We start from the raw sequence: 20,871 nt of genomic DNA, 5'->3' as shown, positions 1-20,871 counted from the left end.
CACGCCGAATTCTGAAATTGTTACCAGCAAGCATTGGTTATACAGGGTGGCCATTTGAAAACGAAACAGACGAGATTACAGACGAAATAAAGTTTTTCGATAGAAATGCTCGGACAGGTCGATTTCTGTTTCGAGGGGGACAACTTAAGATGTAGGTTACGGACGCATAGCGCTTCAACCCTTGCTGCTACAACCCCCACCCCCAATTTTTGAATAGGGAAGATGGGGTGAGTGATACCTCATTTGAAAGGTATTTTTATACTGATTTCAGCACAGTAATTGTTTTTTCATTTTATGCATTAGTTCTCGAAATATTCTTAACTAAGTATTTGAAATTAAGTGGTGTTTTCATGGCACTTGTAGTGTTTTGTGAAAAATCGACATTTTGAGCTTCAAAACAACCATGACTGTGGCTTCCTTCCTAACTAACTAACGCATGAATATTTCGAGAACTAATGCATAAAATGAAAAAACAATTACTGTGCTGAAATCAGTATAAAAATACCTTTAAATTGAGGTATCACTCACCCCATCTTCCCTATTCAAAAATTGGGGGTGGGGGTTGTAGCAGCAAGGGTTGAGGCGCTATGCGTCCGTAACCTACATCTTAAGTTGTCCCCCTCGAAACAGAAATCGACCTGTCCGAGCATTTCTATCGAAAAACTTTATTTCGTCTGTAATCTCTTCTGTTTCGTTTTCAAATGGCCACCCTGTATTGGTAAACATAATAGTGAATATTCTCTATTATTTTTTCCATTCATTCATTTCTCCTTACAATATTTTCTGCTTAATTGAAATTTTTATCAATCTTCTGAAAATTTGAACAGATTCATATTCGTGCATTACTAATCAAGGAAAACTTGAATATTTGATAGGTCAAATATTCTATTGAGTTCATTTTTGTTCGCATCATTCAATTAAAAGAATTATTTTTGATTTATTATTTCCCTCCGTGAATACTCACTTCTTCAAATATGCTCAGTAGTTTGTGAATACATGATTTTCATTATAAATTCTATATTAAATTAATTTCACGGCATTCAGACAATTTTCAATTCTGGAAAAAGTACTCCCCGAGCGGGACTCGAACCCGCAACCTCCGAATTACTAGTCCGACGCATTCGGAGGTTGCGGGTTCGAGTCCCGCTGTGGGAGGTACTTTTTCCAGAATTGAAAAATTGTCTGAATGTCGTGAAATTAATTCAATATGTTATTAATATACAGACGTTAAACCATTATTTATCTCTTATAAATTTTTAGCATAAAAAAACATCATATAACGATAACCACAACTATTTACTTTATGGCAAAAACGAAAAACATAAAATATTGCTAGTTTTTTACGAAGAATGAGATTCTGCAAAGAAAAATGTATATTCCCTGTAAAAAATCATCTTGACCTTGAACAATCTTGAAAACAAACTCCAAGGTCACATTAAATGTCTGAATTCTATGTCCCCCTAAAGACTAAGAAATCTCAATTTAAAAAACATTTTTTTCATTTAAGCTATACCTTAGAAGTTATTTCAGTGGATTTCAGTGAATGGCAGTTAAGCCAATTTCGAGTTCATATCGCTTGAAAATTCTTAAATAATATATAATTTCTGGACACACCAGTACTTCTAGATATCTTATTTTGACTTGTTTCAATAGTTTCTATCAATAGATAATGTTTATCTTTGATCTAAAGAGTACCTAGATCATCGTCAAACTCGATGTTTTATTCACTTCGAAGTTCGAATTCGATAACCTTCTGAAATCATAACAGCTATTAGCAATGTGGAATTTCATCTCAAGTTGGTTTTAATGACACATTATATCGTAGTCAGGTAGACATTAAGACAAATTACTTTGGAAATGGAAGTGTATTGCATGTTTTTTTTGTACGTGATTATTACTTCATATCGGTGAATATAGAAAAGTATATGAAGGAAGTGACCTTGGAAATCACTTATGAAAAAAAATTGATTTCATGTCTTAAACATGGTTTGGTTGAAAATTCTTTGGCAAATTCAAGATATTCTGTTTGAAAATTAGTTAAACTATTAATTCGTAAGAATATTATTTTGATCCACAAAACTTTTATAATTGAAAATATGTTATTCAATAAAATATATATTTTCAATATGTGAAGAATATTTTGTTTAGTACTATACTACCACTTGTCAAAATTTATGTGTTATGAGTTGTATTTTATAGTTCGTTATAAACCACAACATAAAATTTAAAAATATATATTCATATGAATTTTCAAAAAATTTCAACTCACATTATCTCTTCAATCTTTTCTTTTTCACCACTGAAATGGACAAATTCGTAGTTTTCCTGTTACTTCTTTTTTGCACTTCACTCATTTGAACTTGAATTTTGAATTAGGGACCTAAACACATAACAATTTTTCAATAGGACTTGTGAATCATGTCAATCGTATCTGACATATTTACCTAATCATTTTGATTGAAATACAGATGATTTCCCTTCCGTGACAACCACTACTAGTGATAAGATTTAGAAACATTTTCCTTTCGTTCTGAATTATTCAATATTGAAAAATATTTCGAATGATTATTTCATTAGCTTTGAAAGGAGTTTCATTTTGAAAGGGCGTTTATCTCATTCAAATGAGAAAACAACAGAAAATTATTGACAGTCTAAAATTGATGACTGACAATTCCTCATCATTTCGAATATTGAATATTTAGCGTCAAGGAAGAAAATACATTAATACAATTGAAAGAAAGTTTAATTTCCTCAGATGAATTTTACTAATATTTCATTATTCATATTCCAAAGCCATTTGCATACTAAACAAGTAGGCACCTATCAGCATTAAAAATTTCTGTTTTTGATAATCCTATTTTGAACAGTTTTCCTATATGATCGATGCTAAAAGCATCGATCTCTTCAAATTGGCAGATTTGAACTGATTATTTACCTTTGATTAACTTTCAGATTTTTCGAGGAAATTTATTTTTCTATTTCAAGATGCTACAATAAGTAGTATAGAGTAGTAACGTTAAAATAATAATATCAAAATAATTGAAAGATATGAAAATTATTGTGAAGATAATAAACTTTTTCGAACTAGAGTGAAATATGCATGAGGTTTAAAACTTATAATTGTTGTCGGTTAGTTTATTTTGATGAAGGGTTCTGAAGGAATGATTCTCCTGAATAAAAACAATTCCTAAACAAAATCGAATTTGAGGACAATTCGTCTTAAGGGACTCAAACATTATCGTTTGAGAACATTCTTGGCTTAAAATATGAAATATAAAGACAGCGCTCAAAAATAATTGATTTGAATAGTGTGAATCATATTATGCAGTGTTCAAGCTAGTTTAATTGTGAATTTAAATTTTATAAACCGATATGATGAAGCGCAAAAATATTGGAGACATCTTTGTTTTGCGTTTTTGTAGGAGCATGCAGTTCAGGATATAAATTATTTAGTAAATATCGTTAATTAGAGAATTTCTCTCATTTGCTTCAAACCTATATATTATACAAATAATGTAATAAGTTCCGCTTTTTGGTTTCATGCAACTGACTTCTAATTGAATTCATAAAGTCGCATTATTCTTATCCACAAAATGAAAGTTAACGAAGAAATCGATGTCAGTAGATGATAAAAAGTCATGGCTGAGTTGTCTCCAACACAATTGTTCACCAATGTGACCTTAATTTCTATTATTTCCACACAATGGATGCAGAATGCGTTTTCTGTTATTCGTGAAATCGTTGCTATCTGATTTCAATTTTCTTAGGTTTCTCAGAATTATTTGGTGGGTGTTTATTCATTTGAATATAATTCTATTTAAATTTTATTGATTTTATTATTCTCTTTCGAATTTATATTTATATTTTAATATTATATTGTTGAGAGGTGATATGAAATTATTGAAGCATTATTTAAAAATCTGATAATGCTGAGTGATTTTTGGTTCTTCTTCTTCTTTCTTTTGTTCTAGGCAGGAGAAGAGCCGGCTATAATTTTCCTGGGTGTCTGTTGATTGAATTTTATCTAGGTTCCGACAAACTGATGAAAACTTCGTATTCATCCTGTACATTTCAACTTCGATTTACAGGGTCCGAATATCTCAGTTATGTTCGTTAATGAACACAATACGTTTGATCGTTCCGAAGTTATGCCTATATGAAATTTGCCTTCTCAATAATAAATAATAATAAAAAATTCCCATATAATCAAAATGAAATAAAAAAAAATTCTGATGAAATAACCCAATTAATTACAAATTATCTTTCGGAGAATGAACTGGTTTGATTCGAATTTATTATTTACAGGGAGGGTGAAAAAAATGCCAAGATGCAAAAACAAACTAGAAGGTCAGAATTAATGTTGAGTAAGGTAACGCAAAAAGACAACATTTGCGAATTTCAATAAAAATATTGATTCCATTCCTAGTAGACAAATTCAAAAATCATGATTTCATGATTTGGAGTAATATAATATAATATATAATCATATAATTTGGATATAAAACAAGGTTTTCCAATTAGGGGTTTCATTTTGAAAAGTTCAGCCCTATCTGGGCAACTGTCTCTTTTGAAGCTTTTATCTTTTGACATTTGTCAAATAAAAACTACGACATTACTAAAGATGGAACGATACACGTTTCAACAACGCAACAATAACAATAATTTGAATATAGTCAACCCAAGAAATATCTAAGAAATCAACATATTATTGAAACTTTCAAACACTGATATCAACTCATTGAACTCGAAACATTATTATTTGTTGAAGGATGGTTACGTAAAAATGAAATAAATTATTCGGCTCAGGTCGAAATATTCAAGATCAGGTTTATGAATTTCCGCTTTCTCCGAGGAATCACTTAGATCGTTGACATTTTCTCACCTTGAATGGACGTAAAAATGTTTCTCTGAATTTATTGAAATTTATCAACATCAGCGGAAGGTTTTAGGACAATAAGATAAAAATATGCATACAAATTCATCTATGTAATTCTTTTTACAGAGAAGACATGTTCTTGTTATAGGTACCGGATGTCTCAAATTCGATTCTCACTGAAATCATCTCGAAAACTATGTATAAGACTTCAGGAAAAAATTTTCAAAGACGCACGATCTCTTTCTTCGAAATAATAAGATTTCAGACAGCAGATCATATATGGATTCAAAGTCAACGGCCTACATTTTTCGGTTGAAAACATATGTTAAGGTGCCCCCTGAACGCCATTGGCCTTCATCATTTCAAATCTTGTGGAAGTCTTATTAACCTCTAAATACTTTAGGCATCCCTACAAAATTTCATAGAAATCGACTGAAAAGTTCTCAATGAACCTTTCAGTGTTTTTTTATAATTTAATTTAAAAAAGAAAAATTTTAACACTTTGTATGAATTAATAATTTGTGGTAATTGTATTTTGTGAGCTCTATATCTTGAAATGAAAATTAATTAGCGTTGACAGCTGATCGACTGAATTTTTATTTCAATTAAAATCTTTATCCAATTATCAACATCCAAGACATGCCCCACATCCTCGATCTGGGTTAAAAAGAATCAAATAACGGCAAAAAAAAGTTTTGGAAAGAACATAGCGGATCGCATATGCAATGAAGGCTCGCATTTTTTAATATGCATGGCACGAAAAGAGATCGTCAACCTAATTATTTTATGAATTGTAACGATTGTTTCAGAATTTATATTATTTCTCACGGAATAAAAATAGAGCTACAAGTGATCATTTTACATATACAAATTGAATTTTAAGGTAGTTTAGTCTGTCATTAAAAAAATATTGAAATTTTCATTTTCATCTACAAGCTGAATTTGAAATCGGTGGGGCCTGTTGTCACTAAAATATTATTCCCTTTTACAATATTCTGATTGAATTTTATATGATTCTGAAGATGCACCCAACATGAAATTTTGCACGCAGCTTGAAATTGTTATTTCATATGTACACTCATTATCTCAAATCGGTCGAATCGGAAATATTCATTATTTTTTTCGATATTCTTCTTGAGTTATCCCTGATTCTGGTGGAGCGATCAATATAAAATTTTACATGATACTTGAAATTGTTGTTTTACATAATTTAATCTTCGCCAAGTCAGTAATTTTTAGAGTTGCACAAGTTTGACTTGAATGTTTGAGATTGACTTGAGGTTGATTTGAAATTGAGTCAAACTCAAGTCAATCTTTCTGAAAAATAATTCAAGTCAAACTGGAAAATGGTTACAGGTTGAAAATTCAAACTGTACGTGTGTCAAACTAGTTTGAAAGAGTTTGACAAATAATTTATTTAGTAAATATCATAGACAAACTAGTTAGTCTATGGTAAATATGCCTTGAATGGGTAAAATATTCATAAGAGCATAGACAATATTCGATTTGCGAACTACGTCGAGTGAAGAGGTGTATAATAATAATGAGCTGTTTCCAAACATGTTTGGTACTTGTGGTCTTGCAGGAGGAATATGAAAGAAATTATTTGTTATCAATTCCAAAAAAAACCAAGTCGTCTAGTTTTTTGTGAGATGTCATTATTTGTTTATTGCCGCTAGACAATAAGTATTTTTGATAATATTGTTAATTTAACTAATAAAGAATGTTACGCGTTACTTTATGAGTACACACAAAACTATTGTATTTTTGTCCACCCTGTACCAATTGGAATCAACATGTGATACATTTATGGAATCAGCTCAGCTAGAGTAAACAGAAAATTGAGAAAAATGGGGGTGTTCCATTAAAAAAAATGACGGTAACGTCATTACTCGAAAGTAATTCACCCTATATATCAGATTATTCTTTTAAAATACAGTAAATTAAAATAAAAATTCGACGTGTTTCAGGATTATTCCCTAAAATGGTCTGTTTAGCTAAAAATGAATTTGTTCCATACTTTACGGACACAGTGTAGACACGTTATATATTCGAATTAAACAACTGTTTCAAAAAGGAATGATGAAATCGGTTCAGAAAGAACTACCTATAAAAGAACCGCACTTAGACTAACCAGTTTCTTATCCTTTCCTATTCAGAAGAAGAGTTCAATAATATCAAAGATGCCAACGTGACTCTAGTCACGAGATATCATTTTCTATCAGATTTATGGGTATATAATATTAAAGGTTGCAAAAAAAATTCCGAGAAAAATATTGCACAGGATCGGACTTCTCCAATATCCTATATCGGACAAATCCAAAATATATCCAATGGTTGCCGAGATATATAACTAAAAATCGAGATTTTCTCTTTTTCTGTATCCATTTGTTTCTGGAGATAATTTCACAAAATTTGGTTTTTAGCCATTATCTATATCTGATGGTCATCAGATTTGTTCTGTTTTCCATTGTTTCAGAGACGCGTTAGTTATTTTTTTTTCGTATAGACGCCATATCGGTTCTCCTCATGGTTGATAAAGAAAAAAATGAATTCAACAGTGTATCACACTCTACAAAAATACCAAGTTCCTTTTTATTTTTTTGTTCAAGTAGAAGTCTGGAGCCAGAATTGTCGTTAACTCGTGTAGTACTAATACATCGAGCTTCTTCTTGAGACGAGCCTTATGCAAATGATTCCGAACGGTTTTTTGTGAAATCTTCAGCTCTTGGGCAATCGAACAATGTCTATGATTTTATCGACATTTTCGACAATTGGGCTTCCAGTGGGTTGTGCATCTTCAACATCAAAATTATCGGAACGAAATCGACGAAACAAAAATTGCGCGTGATTCACAGGGGAACAGCTGTTTTAGTGTCGAGGTTTATTGAGCTGAACCTCGGATCATTTTTACCTAGGTGTTAAATTTTTTTAAGATATACAATTTTAAAGAAATATTAGTTACATTATTTTAACTCAAATCCGAAAGGTTAGTAAACAAAAGTAGATACGAAATTTTTGTTTTAGTTATACAAAATCCAATATAATGTCGTACTTACAAACAAACAAAAACATTGAAGAAATCAAATAGTGACTCAACACTTCAAAAGCTTCTTTTCCACGACATTCTTGAATGTTTTTTAAATAGTCCCCTATTATACCTCAGCACTAATCTGCCATCATGAGCATGTCCCATCTTCCTTGGTAGCGGTCCCCCATAACTTTAATATCTTGGTGAAATTTTTCACCTTATTTCTCACTCATGTCTCCTAAATTTTGTGGAAAACGGCCAAGTGGCTGTGTAAATAGTGTATTTTAATAGACATATTGCACACTAAGGATTTGAAACTATTAAACCCTTTCAACATAGTTTTGAGCCTTATGTTTGCCTATAAAAATGTTTTCTAAAACTTCAACAAATGATGTCACAGCTTCTCGTTCAACTTTATACATTGAATTTATGAAACCAGGATCCTTAATTAATTGTCTTATTTGTGGGCCGTCAAATATCCCTGTTTTGAGTTTTTCTGTGCTCAACTGATGCATTTTTATCCCTATAAATTCATAACATGACCCATTCTTATCAAGAGCGTTTACAAATTACTTCATTAAGCCCAACTTAACGGAGGATGTATAATTTTTTCTCTTTCAACCAAGCGTCGTTAATGACATTATTTTCCCCAACTTCCATGTTTTCTCTCTGAGGTCAATATTTGTGTTTTGTCCCTACTATCCCAGAGGCACAATAAACACGGATATTTCCCACTTTGCAGCCCTAGAAGAAAGTTCATAATTTTTAAGTCTACACAAATCATCCATTGATGTTCGTGATCGTGATACTTATCTTCTGGTATTATATTCTTCTTGCAGTTTCGTTTAGCTAGTGGTATTGAACCATATTTATTCCCATTATATTGAAGGACACATTTTAAACTTCGCTTTGAACTGTCGATAAATAGGCGCCAATCATCTCGAATATATTAAGAAAGTTCCATTTCTTTCATGAGTCCACTAATTTCATGACAAAATACTAGATTGTCTTCTTGAGAAAAGAATAGTAGCAGATCTTTTTCTCTTGTACGGTAAAAGGTTCCTTGTTCCAATAACTTTTTTCGTTCAGCCTAGAAGCCAGTACTTCAGAAGCTTTTTTCGATAAATTGAGATCCCTAGTGAGTTCATTTAATTCATTTTGATTGAAGTATTGGGGAACTGATGACGTCCCCTCATAGTCACTGTCAGTTTCATTAGCATTGTTGCCCTGTATTATTTGTTACAGTATCAGGACCATAAACACTATTTACATCTGCAGTCGCCTGGCTTGCATTTTCGCCTTTCTCGAACAAAAACTATAAATTATAGCGTATTTTCTCTTTACTAGTGTCCATCTTTAACGCGCGCTCAAACTAAAATGAGTTTGTCGATTTTAGACGTTCCCGTTCGTGCTGCTCATCTGCCAAAACTGGACTGTGCTGCCAAAAAAGGCAACTAATGACAAGACTGTCTAGTGATTTCGGTATCAATGCAATCATTGCGATCCAATGATCGCAATACCTCTATCATTCTCTACTTGATCCCTATCATCAGATTTATGTAGGAAGTTACAAAGCTGATTTTCCAATAAGTTGGGAATATCCACGGTTTAGAAAACTTTTGAAAAGAGAGTACAATTAATGGTCTAGACTCTAGACAATGAATATATACACTAACTAGCGGACCCGACAGACGTTGTCCTGTACACACGTCTTTAATTTCATACTTTTTTTAATGAGCTGAAACAATCTGGACCGCGTGGTTTCAATCCACAAGGTTGGCAAAGATGCTAAATTCTCGCAGAACTACCATCCGATCTGTCTTCTCTCGTTCATAGGCAATATTACGGAAGCGGTCATGTTGAAAAAATTGTAGGCGATAACGGAAGAAAAGAAGATCATACAGTTGGAACAGTTCGGTTATCAATGCCAATACTCCACAAGTGCTCCGAGTAGTGGAACAAATCACGGATGGATATAACCGCAAACAAGTAACGGAGGCTAGGTTCTACCTCTTACCTGCATCGTCGCAAGTTTAAAGCCAGAGTTGACGGAGTTCTATATCCAGAAATGTCTCTTTCAGCCGGAGTTCGACAAGGATCTCTGCTGTCTACCTTATTGGTTTACAAGACAAATATGTATCCGACATGCCGAAAACGGAGAAAACCTCCATGGCACTGTACGCTGACGATACTGCTATTCTTGCCAGTTCGTGGTGTCCCAAAACGTCTACAGACTTCAATCTTGGTTTGCTCGATGGAGAATTGAGACCCTGAGAAAAGCAAAGCCGTTCTTTTCAGAGGAAAGAAGAAAGATCCCCAAGGACACGTTTTAATGTTCGCTGGAGGATAGATTGGAAAAACGAGGTCTAGTATCTGGGAGTGATACTTGACAAGAAGCTTACTTGAAACAACACGTCACATCAGCTGTGACAAAGAAAAAGACACCAGCGCCAGCGTTGCAACCGCTACTTTGCAAAACCAGCAAAATGTCTCTTTTCAACAAGTTTCTTCTCTATAATTCCATTATTCGGCCATTTAGACTTGTCCGGATTGAGGATACCCAGAATACGAGCCTAGGACGAGCCGTAAATGCACCAAGGTTTGTCAGCAACGTACGGATATATGTAGACCTGCAAATACCATTTCTAGACGGCCAGTTAAAAGACATGATCGTGAAGACCTGCAGTAAAATGAAAAATCACGCAAACTCTCTTATAAGGAAGGCTTGCGACTATGATTAAAAAGCCCCTAGAAAGCATAAAAGACCGAAGATGGTCCTTCCCTAGGAAGTGTGTTGAAGCCAAACTTCGACTGGCGCAGAGATTGTTTAATGATTACACAAACCTTTTGAGTGGCATAGTGCCACCTGATATAGCAGATCAAAATAGCTCACCAGAAGTGAATATTATTGAGATTGAGCAGTAAAAGGCTTATAGCCTAACTGCAAAAGAGAAAGAAGTTCCACTGTGTCTGATTTAATTCTTCGGCTTATATTGAAATCATCAGATTCCTTCAGGTTGGTAATAATGACATGAATTATGAATGAAATATTATTTTCTTGTTGATAGAACTGTGTGCGATTTATGGTTTTTATAATTCACGAATAATTGTTTATTTTTTATATCTTTGCCTTGTGGTAACACATTACCAGATACATACCTAAACGTATTCAATTATATTTTTATGTTAGGTAATGTTATTGATGTTGAGAAGGATTGGAAATTAATCATCATTATAACTACTGTAATCTCTACCTTCTATCTGTTATTGAAAGCAGAAGTTGTTAATTCGCTTCTGACAATTGATTTGGGAATTACATTAGCTTAATTACTTCTGAACTTTAATTGTGTTTATTAGGATAGATTATTCCAAGAAACACAGAAATAACAACCGTATTGTTTTGATGCCTCATAAAATATCAATCTCTTTATATCTAAATCTGGAATCTGGAATTTTTGTCATTCAAAAAATATGAAAACAAACTGAGATACATTTAAAATTTGATAAAAGCTTTGACATTGCTATTGTTTGTGGAATGTGGTTGCGATTATACTACACTCAGAAAATTTCATTTCACTGAATCAAACCTTAAATAACCATAATATGATGGTTTTTGGGTGATTACCACGTTGTTTAGTTCTTATTTCCGTTTTTCTTTACTAAGTTCATTTGTTCCATGGTTACAATTTCGTAATCCTCACTTCTGAGAAATTAGTGGTAAATATAGCAGCATCGTTTGTTCTTAATAAAACAGAAAGATATTTTAGATCAAAACATACAGAATCACGAATAATATTACAAACAATGGCCAAAGTTTTCATTAAGTTGAAATATAAAAATCACTAGATCGAGTACAATGCTACAATTAAGAATTATGTGGCTTGGGGGTGCCGAAGAATCGACCATTTTTTTTCGAAATGGGACCCTGAGGCTCCCCTGAACTCCGGTGCATCGCACCTCTTGCAGTTATATTATAATTCAGTTCTCAGCCCTTCTCGATATTGAATGTTCAGATATTGATAATATGCTCGATTTATTCTTAAAATTTGCATTCCATCAATTACCCATGTAGATTTTTAATTCAATTTACTTAATTTATAAGGAAAGAAATATCGAATTTTCAACTGAATAATAGGATTTATGTATAGGACAGAAAGTCACTGACCTTAGTTAAGTTCTTCATTAGATGCAGCTAAGCTATAACAATTCGAGCAAATTCACCGAAAGCCAATTTTTCTTTATTTGAGTTTTCCAATTATTGAGGAAACAAAATTTCCTATGGATATAACCCCAAAACCATTAGACGTATTTTATCCATTAATTTTCTTAACGAAAAACTCCATGAGTGTGTCTGGTGATGAATTAGGAAAGAAAATGGATCCATTAAATCAATAAATATTTTTTAACTCAGAACCTTCTATGAAAATTCCCCATCTCGAGCACATCCCATACAAGATTTCTGACGGTCAAATTATTCATCAGTCAATCGAACTTCGTTTGAGACCACTCTCGGCTCAAAATTCGAAAATTACATACTTTTGTTCATGTGATATCCTACGTTCCTACGTTACAAGCACCTGACAGTTTTTTGTTGAAATTCAATAATAGATCAGGAAAAAATCAATGACAACAACTTGAATAACCCGGAAGAGACAGGCCAAGGTTAATTAATAGCAATCATCTGGAATGAAGTTGAGAATAGCATCTAGGAGAAAGTTCAGATCATTAAATATGAGCTCCCCAATTCCCACAATTCACGAGAGAGAAATTCATAAATATATACTAAACCTGACAAAAAGACTTAATGCAAATGATAGTAGGTAGTTAATAATATAATTTTTCTCAAAATCAAGGTTAATTGAATATCAAGTTATTCAAGTTCAAGTTATTCGAAAAAAAATTGTTTTATGCAATTATCTGGTTATATAGAACTAGAAACAATCGAAACCTTTGAAAAAATTAAAATATGTTCGCTCTTTTGCATGCCTTATATTCTCTAAATGAAATAATTATAGGAAAAGGGTTGTTACTATAGTCTTATAATTCGTTATAGTTTTTACATACTCATCTATAATTTTAACATAATCACACTCACAAGAGAACTTTTGAATGGATATCTAAGTGAGTGATAACGCCAGGGCCGGCGTTAGGGGCGGAACAGAGAAGCGACCGTTTCGGGCGCCTCTAAATACGCTCTATTAGTGATGACATCACACACCGCCATTTTAGTCAGTGTTCGGACTCCAAAAACAAACAAATTATCATTCAAATTAGTACGTTGTCGTTGAAGAAATTGACTTATTTTGGTAAATAAGATTATTTAAGGAAGTTTTTACTCTTAATTGATAGACAGAAGGAACGAGATTAATGCCAGTAAGTTCGAACTTGAAGTTCAACTAATAATCACGGCTTTTTACAAAATCTGGGGAATGATACAGGATTCAAACTCACTGGTATTAACCTCGTTCCTTCTGTCTATCAATTAATACTGAAATCGTTCCTCAAATACTCTTATTTATGAAAATAAGCCAATTCCTTCAACAACACCGTACTAAATTGAATGGCAATTTATTTGTTTGGATTCCAAACACTGACAGGAGAACCAAAATGGCGGTGTGTGACGTCACACTAATAGAACGTATTGGGGCGCCTGAAACTCCTGAAATAGGAGCGGCAATTGACCATATTCACCGTCGCCATATTGTTGTGCGACAATACCAACTACCCAGTGTTCCCAACGGAGAAATATTGAGTTTACTAGGAAAATTCCACAATATAAAGTTCATAATTGTGGTTTATGTGTGAATTCCGGAGTACCTTTTCTGGCTGCTACTCCAGATTGGCTTGTTTGGGACAATATTTCGCAAAAATTTCACCTTTTGGAAAAAAAACATTAGTGAAATATACAAATTAACTGTGGCCGAGAGTATAAATGAAGGTTTCGCTCTATTTTTGGAAATAGTTAGTGGAAGAATAATCTCTATGGCTGATAGTATTTTTGATATAAGCGGTATTTTTCTAGTAAACTCAATATTTCTCCGTTGGGAACACTGGGTAGTTGGTATTGTCGCACAACAATATGGCGACGGTGAATATGGTCAAGTCGGCCTAGTTTACTGGCCGCCTTTTCATATTTAATCCTTGATCCTTAAAAAAAACATTGTTACTCTCCGCTACGTTTGTCAACATTCCCTGCAATAAGAATTTCCAAACCGCCTCCACTAAGCGGCCTGTATAATAAAAAACACATGGCAGACCAACCAATATAAACAGAATTTTCTATTCCCCTCATTGAAAGAGGGATAATATGTATTACTCAAAGATGAAAAACAACACCACCTTCTATTTCAAATTATTTGGAAGCCAATGTTTACACATTCAACATTTGGAAAATTAAATCATTCTTCGATCATAAGCAGTGTCATATGGATGTGAAATTCAGATATAATATATTTATCGGCGTCGAAGAAATCAAAAACTAGTTGATATACCTACAGCGATAAAGTAAATAAACACATAGACATACATTTTGTTTTATTCGATTTAACTTTTCTGCTAAAGCAGGCACGTAAAGTATTATTATTATGAATTCATTGTAGGTAAGGAAGGTCAGGAAAAAGAAAGAAACTCTAGAAGATTAGCAAAAACGCTAGAGAAATGAAATTGGCAGCGCAATTGCAAGGACATTCAAATTCTTCATTTTATTCATTCAGGTGCCAAAATTACTCCTACTGGCCCTGGTTAACGCCGATAAAGTATTTCCTTCCCTTAACACTCCTACAAGCAAGAAATATCCTTCAACTCAAGAGGATCACGGTCTCAAGAAAAAGGTACCAAAATCAGTACATATTGATCTCACCCTAAGAGATTTCAACATTTATGGGTAATCCAAAAAGCAATGTCGGGAACTCCATAAGTATATATCACGAAGCTCAAATGTGAAATCTATTGAAGAGACTTTATTTAACGAGTGAGCTAGTGACCCAAAACGAAGATTGATTGAAGTCGTCCAAGATGAACATAGCGATCTACAAAAGGATATCTTCAACATATTCTTCTTCTTGATAGTGCCAATCCGTTATCGGATATTGGAGACCATTCTGGCTTCAACATATAAGGTGAAGAAATATTCATGTTGTCATCGTCGTTAAAATTGATGAACTTAATCTCTCCAAAATACAATCCACTGGCCCTTCCTCGTAATGCGTGTCATTATCTTATGATGTTTCATTGATGCAGACAGTAGCGGACCCAAGAGCAGCGCTGGCACCCACCCTCTCTCGTACGAAGATGATGCACATCACCCAAAGAGGTGATGATGCTTCGTCTTCGTCCGACGCAACTCATGTTGAAAAAAGAAAAAAGACTTCTTTCTGTATTACTTTCATGTGAATTCGGTACTCTGCGCAATCAACCCTCCCCCTTGTAGAAATCTTGAATCCGCCACTGGATATATGCAGAATAGTTAATATGAGTGTCAATACAAATAATAATTTTTACACTAGGTAATGCTATTTTTGCTTTCTATAATGAAGGTCAACAATTCAAAGTAAAGGGATTGAATCACATCTTTGATTTGCATAATTGATCAGAAAAACTACAATTACCTCTCGTCTTGATACACCAGTATCTTAAAATGAAGTACATTTAGACGAGATGTTTTGCACAATCTCGTGGTGTTGTACAAATTATAAGCACCTATTGAATTATTCGATTACGATACAAAAGAGAAACCCACTTTTTTCTAAGAATGAAAGTTTGGTACAGCACTGAAGAAAAAAATAAAATTCCGTAGTATGATCCTATATTATTATGTTATAAGATTTGGATTTTAAATATGAATTTATGAAAATGAGTTAAAACAAGCATTGTGATTACTTTTGTGATGAAGGAATTTTTGGCCTCCAATCTAGAAATATACACTAGCAAAATGCATTTCACACTATCCTGGACAACTTCGGAACTGTGTCTATTCATCTGTCGGTTTGTGCCCTTGTAACAGCCTTAACTTCTTCAATTCTTATCCAATTTTGATTGGTTTGGATATCTTTAAATTTATAACATGTGCAAAGATGCTATTCTCGGGATTTTTCATATCTTATTATCGAATCATCAACAAATCCTAAATCGGACCCTTTAGGTTTTTGGACTACCTATTGACAGAGTGAGTTTCAGACAAAAAGTTCGTGTACATAAATCCTCAAATGCTTAGTTGAACAATATTTTTTCTAAATAATAGATGCCAACACTAACACCACTAACAGTAATGCCTCAGCCACATTTCGATTATCAATAACAGATCAGCTATCCACTTGAAGATATGGGCCTGCAAACATTTTCTCAATAATCGAAGATTCTCACTTTTCAGACTGTTGACACCAATACACATTCTACCTAATTCACTCCCTGTCTTATTATGAAATATCTATCAATCATATATATATATATATATATATAAATCACTCAGCGAGGTTATTCGAAATGCGAATCAAAATTTTTAATCATAACTGCTGAAATATTTATTTGAAATTCATGGATCAGGTTTTAAAAGAAGTAGTTAGGATAAATGCTGTTCAGCAACTAATATTTCAGCCCATTTTCATGCGAATAGCGCTTTAGTTTTTAAATATGAGGAAAGAACGGCCGTGTAGGAGCTTTTGAACGAACGGCACCAATCCGCCAATTGCGTCCTTGGAAACTATAGTAATACAGTTATGTATAATGAAGAGGTATACAAGGGTGACTTAATAGTGCTCGATCGGTCGATAAGAAGAGTTATAGACAAGAGTCAATTTTGTGCCTTGAGAATGATTCAAATTTTGACGGAATCAACAGTGTAGGTACTCATCGCATAACCTTAAATTATTTTTGACTCTACAGGCTGGTCCGAAAGTGGTGAAAGACGATAGCACTCTGTTTTTTTGACAGGGAATGCCCAATTTTTATACATATAATAATCATAATCTTCACTAAATTCTGATTTCGAAATTCCCCACTAGTAATATCAATTGATGATATAAGCCAAATCAAAGGAATCATCAAAATATTCGTTAAAAATCGATTTGACAAAATGAAATAGAGATCACGTAGAAAAAGACATAGTCTGATTTTTTATTTTGAAGAATTCGAAATTACTGCTAATTTCCAGCTGAAAAACTCTCAAAAATATTTGTCGCTCATATGATCTGCAAACTTTTTTATTATTTCAATAAGATTGAAATAGGATGCAGGTTGATTTGAAAACAGTAGGCATCTGAACAGATCATATGAGCGATAATTATTGATGAAACATTTCCAGCTGAAAATATTAAGTCAATTCGAACTCTTTAAGAGAATTCAGACTATGTTCTTGTTTTTTCACGTAGTCTCCATTTCATTTTGTCAAAATGATTTCTTCCGAATATTTCGATGCCAGAGCCCCAGTTCAAAATATGAAATGCGAAACATTTCGAAAATTTCTCATTTTAGGCACAACATGTCTAGATAATACTCATTAGAGTTTCCGACAGCCAAAAAATATTCAGGTCATTTTTTTTAAATTGCAGTGTCTTTCGGACCACGTGTAGGGTGATTTGCATAAAACTTGAAAATTCGGGAATTCGACAAAAAACTAATCGTACAATTATCTCGAACGGTTTTCAAGATATGATCTTCAGTTTAAACCATTATTACCATGAAATTATTAGAAAAAAGTGGCCTACGCTAAAAAGTACCACAGATGAATAATGACAAGTGGGGTATTTCGAACTCAGAATTTCATGAAGATATGATATAAAAATTGGGCATTCCCGTTTGAAAAAGTAAAGTGGTATCGTCTTTCACCACGCTATCCACACGAAATTTTGAACGATGTCTGTGGTAATATTTATTATCTATATGTATATACAGGGTGTCCCGTAAAGACCACGTCAAACCGAGGGAGAATGTAGATCAAAGGATAACCCACCTGCTATGACAAAATTCCCATAATAAAAGTCTTACCGTTTTCGAGATATTTTTTTTTTTTTGAAAATAATGAATTTTTGCCCTTTTCAATAGTTTTGTCCTTACGGTTGGTACAATTTTACATCTTTTTGGTTAATTTTTTCAGTAAAATATTGCTGAAGAATGATTTTAACGTTTACATTAAAAACATCCTCCGAACATTTTAAAGGGGGGCTATGAGAAAAATTTTTATTGGAAATTTTGGTAGTGGATTAATTTGTTCATGAAGTTTAGCCCATCGTAGTGGAAAAAAAATGTGCCGAGGTACTGCTGCACATTACACCAATAAATTGTCTATTTTATAGTGATTTCAAAGAGGTATCACACAAGTCATTTGTTATTCGAAGAAAAAAGATATGGCTGTTTTTATCCAAATGGGTACGTTTCTGACAAAATCAAGTTTATCAATTCTGTTAAGAAATCTTCGATATTGCTTTACTTAGTGAACAATGGCAATTGTTTACGTGCGAAAATATTACTCGCATAATTATTCACCTCAACGAAATTCAATTTTGCCGGCAAATTTTGCGAAAACATTATGCAGATCTAGATTTTTTTAATATGATCATTAGGAGCGACGAGTCTTCCTGTACCAAGGATGGGTACATGAATCTCCACAATTTGCATGGCTGGAATATCATAAATCCACACGAGGTGAGAGAAGATATATCACAATATCGATTCAAGATCAATTTATGGACTGGAATATTTAATGGTGCAATTTTGGGCCCGATCGAACTGCCGCCATCACTGAACGCAAACAATTATTTGGAATTTTCAACCAACCAGCTGCCGATTTTATTGGAAGATGTGCCACTGGCGCTGCGACGTAGTCTGTGGTTTCAAGTGTTTCAACATGATGGATGCCCAACACATTACGGACTCGAAGTTACCGCTCATTTAAATAGAACTTATCCCCACCGGTGGATTGGAAGAGAAGGTGAAATTCTGTGGCCTCCTCGTTCACCTGACCTAAATCCTATAGACTTTTATTAATGGGGCTGCCTAAAAGACAAAGTATACATGCGTGATGAAGCCGAATTGAGAGAACGCATCCGCAATTCGGCTTCATCACATATGGGTGTTGCGTATACTTTGTCTTTTAGGCAGCCCCAATATTAAAAGTCCAGAGGATTTAGGTCTTCATGTACCCATCCCTGCTACAGGGAGACTCTTCGCTCCAAATGATCTTATTGAAAAAATCTGGATCTGCATGATGTTTTCGCAAAATTTGCCGGCAAAATTGAATTTCGTTGAGGTGAATAATTATGCGAATAATATTTTCGCACGTGAACAATTGCCATTGTTCACTGAGTAATGCAATATCGAAGATTTCTTAACAGAAATGACAAACTTGATTTTGTCAGAAACTTACACATTTGGATAAAAACAGCCATATCTTTTTTCTTTGAATAACAAATGACTTGTGTGATACCTCTTTGAAATCACTATAAAATAGACAATTTATTGGTGTAATGTGCAGCAGTAGCTCGGTACATTTTTTTTTCCACTACGATGGGCTAAACTTCATGAACAAAATAATCCACTACCAAAATCTCCAATAAAAATATTTCTCATAGCCCCCCTTCAAAATGTTCGGGGGATGTTTTTAACGTAAACGTTAAAATCATTCTTCAGCAATATTTTACTGAAAAAATTAACCAAAAAGATGGAAAAATGTACCAACCGTAAGGACAAAACTATTGAAAGGCGCAAAAATTCAATATTTTCAACAAAAAAAAATATCTCGAAAACGGTAAGACTTTTATAATGGGAATTTTGTCATAGCAGGTGTGTTATCCTTTGATCTACATTCTCCCTCGAATCGACGTGGTCTTTACGGGACACCTGTATATAAAGCAAAATTCAAACACGATCGGATCTGTTATTACAGAAGTATTGAGTATTTCCTTTCAAATTATAATTTTGTAATGAATTTTGTTATTTCATATCATTAATCAAAATTCAATCTCTTTTGGTTTTCTGACATATAAATAGTGAATAATATTTTTTCGACATTCTTTTCGAATATTTTTGATTTTAAGTACGCGATCAACGTAGCTTGAAATTATCGTTAGGTATAGTTAAATCCAAACGCAAATTTTTATCTCGATCGAATCTGCGGTTTTGAAATCAACAAGAAAACAAAATTTATTTACGGAAACCATAGTCGGATAATAATAACATAAATCACATCTCATACAATGTATGGGTAAACGTAGCCAAACCTGTGGACTCCAAATAGGCTCATGAATGTCGAGCGCCCAAAAGCTACTGAAGTCTGCTTTTTCTTGAATTTTTCACATAATGATTTATTATTTCTCCCTAAAATCTCACTTTCCTTCATCTAATAATGAATTTATATTCATTATGAAATAATTATGAATTATGAAATAATGAATAGGCTTACCTTATGATCAGCCTATTCATTCTAAAATCCGAAAAATTCATGACTGCGAACAGTTAGAGAGGTAAAATGTTTTATTCAGTATCATCGTAGGTAACCTGCCTTTAATTTCATGATTGCTAGTTGTCAAGGTCTCAAGTAATTAAATTTTTAATTTTGATTCCTTGACAATTGATTTTAGTTTCCATTTCAAATAAATATATACCTCTCGCAATAGTTAAAAAAAAATTTGACGCAGTCGGAAAGACCACAGATTTTTTTCGAATATTGAATTCTAAACATTCCGGAACATAAGCTGTGGAAACTCAATGGGATATTAAACAAAGGATACCTTGTTCCAAAGGTTCATTTTTGGAAAAAATAAAATAGAATCATAACATTGAATTCAAACAATTTTTTGTTGGAAACAATACAACGTAATTGAAGATGTATAATGGTGTAGGTAATTTATACCTAATATCTTAAACCATGTGTACCTCAATTACGGAATATTTTATACTCGATTGTGTATTGAAAACAAATAAACTCAGGTTCAAAACCCGCGGTATAATATTTATTACTAGATATTTCAAA

The 20,871-nt window shown here is 33.2% G+C and overlaps 1 protein-coding gene across 2 annotated transcripts in view; it reads right to left on the bottom strand.

Moving 5' to 3' along the window:
• Nucleotides 1-20,871, bottom strand: part of LOC123677690 (long-chain fatty acid transport protein 4-like) — a 61,048-nt gene that overhangs the window by 37,692 nt on the left and 2,485 nt on the right. The window contains exon 1 of one of the 2 annotated variants that reach the window (XM_045614368.1): nt 2,270-2,412. The exons of the other annotated variant lie outside the window; for it this stretch is intronic. The gene's annotated coding sequence lies outside the window, so the exon portion shown is untranslated. Of the gene's footprint in view, nt 1-2,269; nt 2,413-20,871 lie in introns of those variants that run through there. 2 annotated transcript variants of the gene reach the window in all.

This window comes from Harmonia axyridis, chromosome 4 (assembly GCF_914767665.1).
Source record: "Harmonia axyridis chromosome 4, icHarAxyr1.1, whole genome shotgun sequence".
Lineage (NCBI taxonomy): Eukaryota > Metazoa > Arthropoda > Insecta > Coleoptera > Coccinellidae > Harmonia > Harmonia axyridis.
Note: the sequence above shows the minus strand (reverse complement) of the source record. Positions and strands in the feature narration are given on the sequence as shown.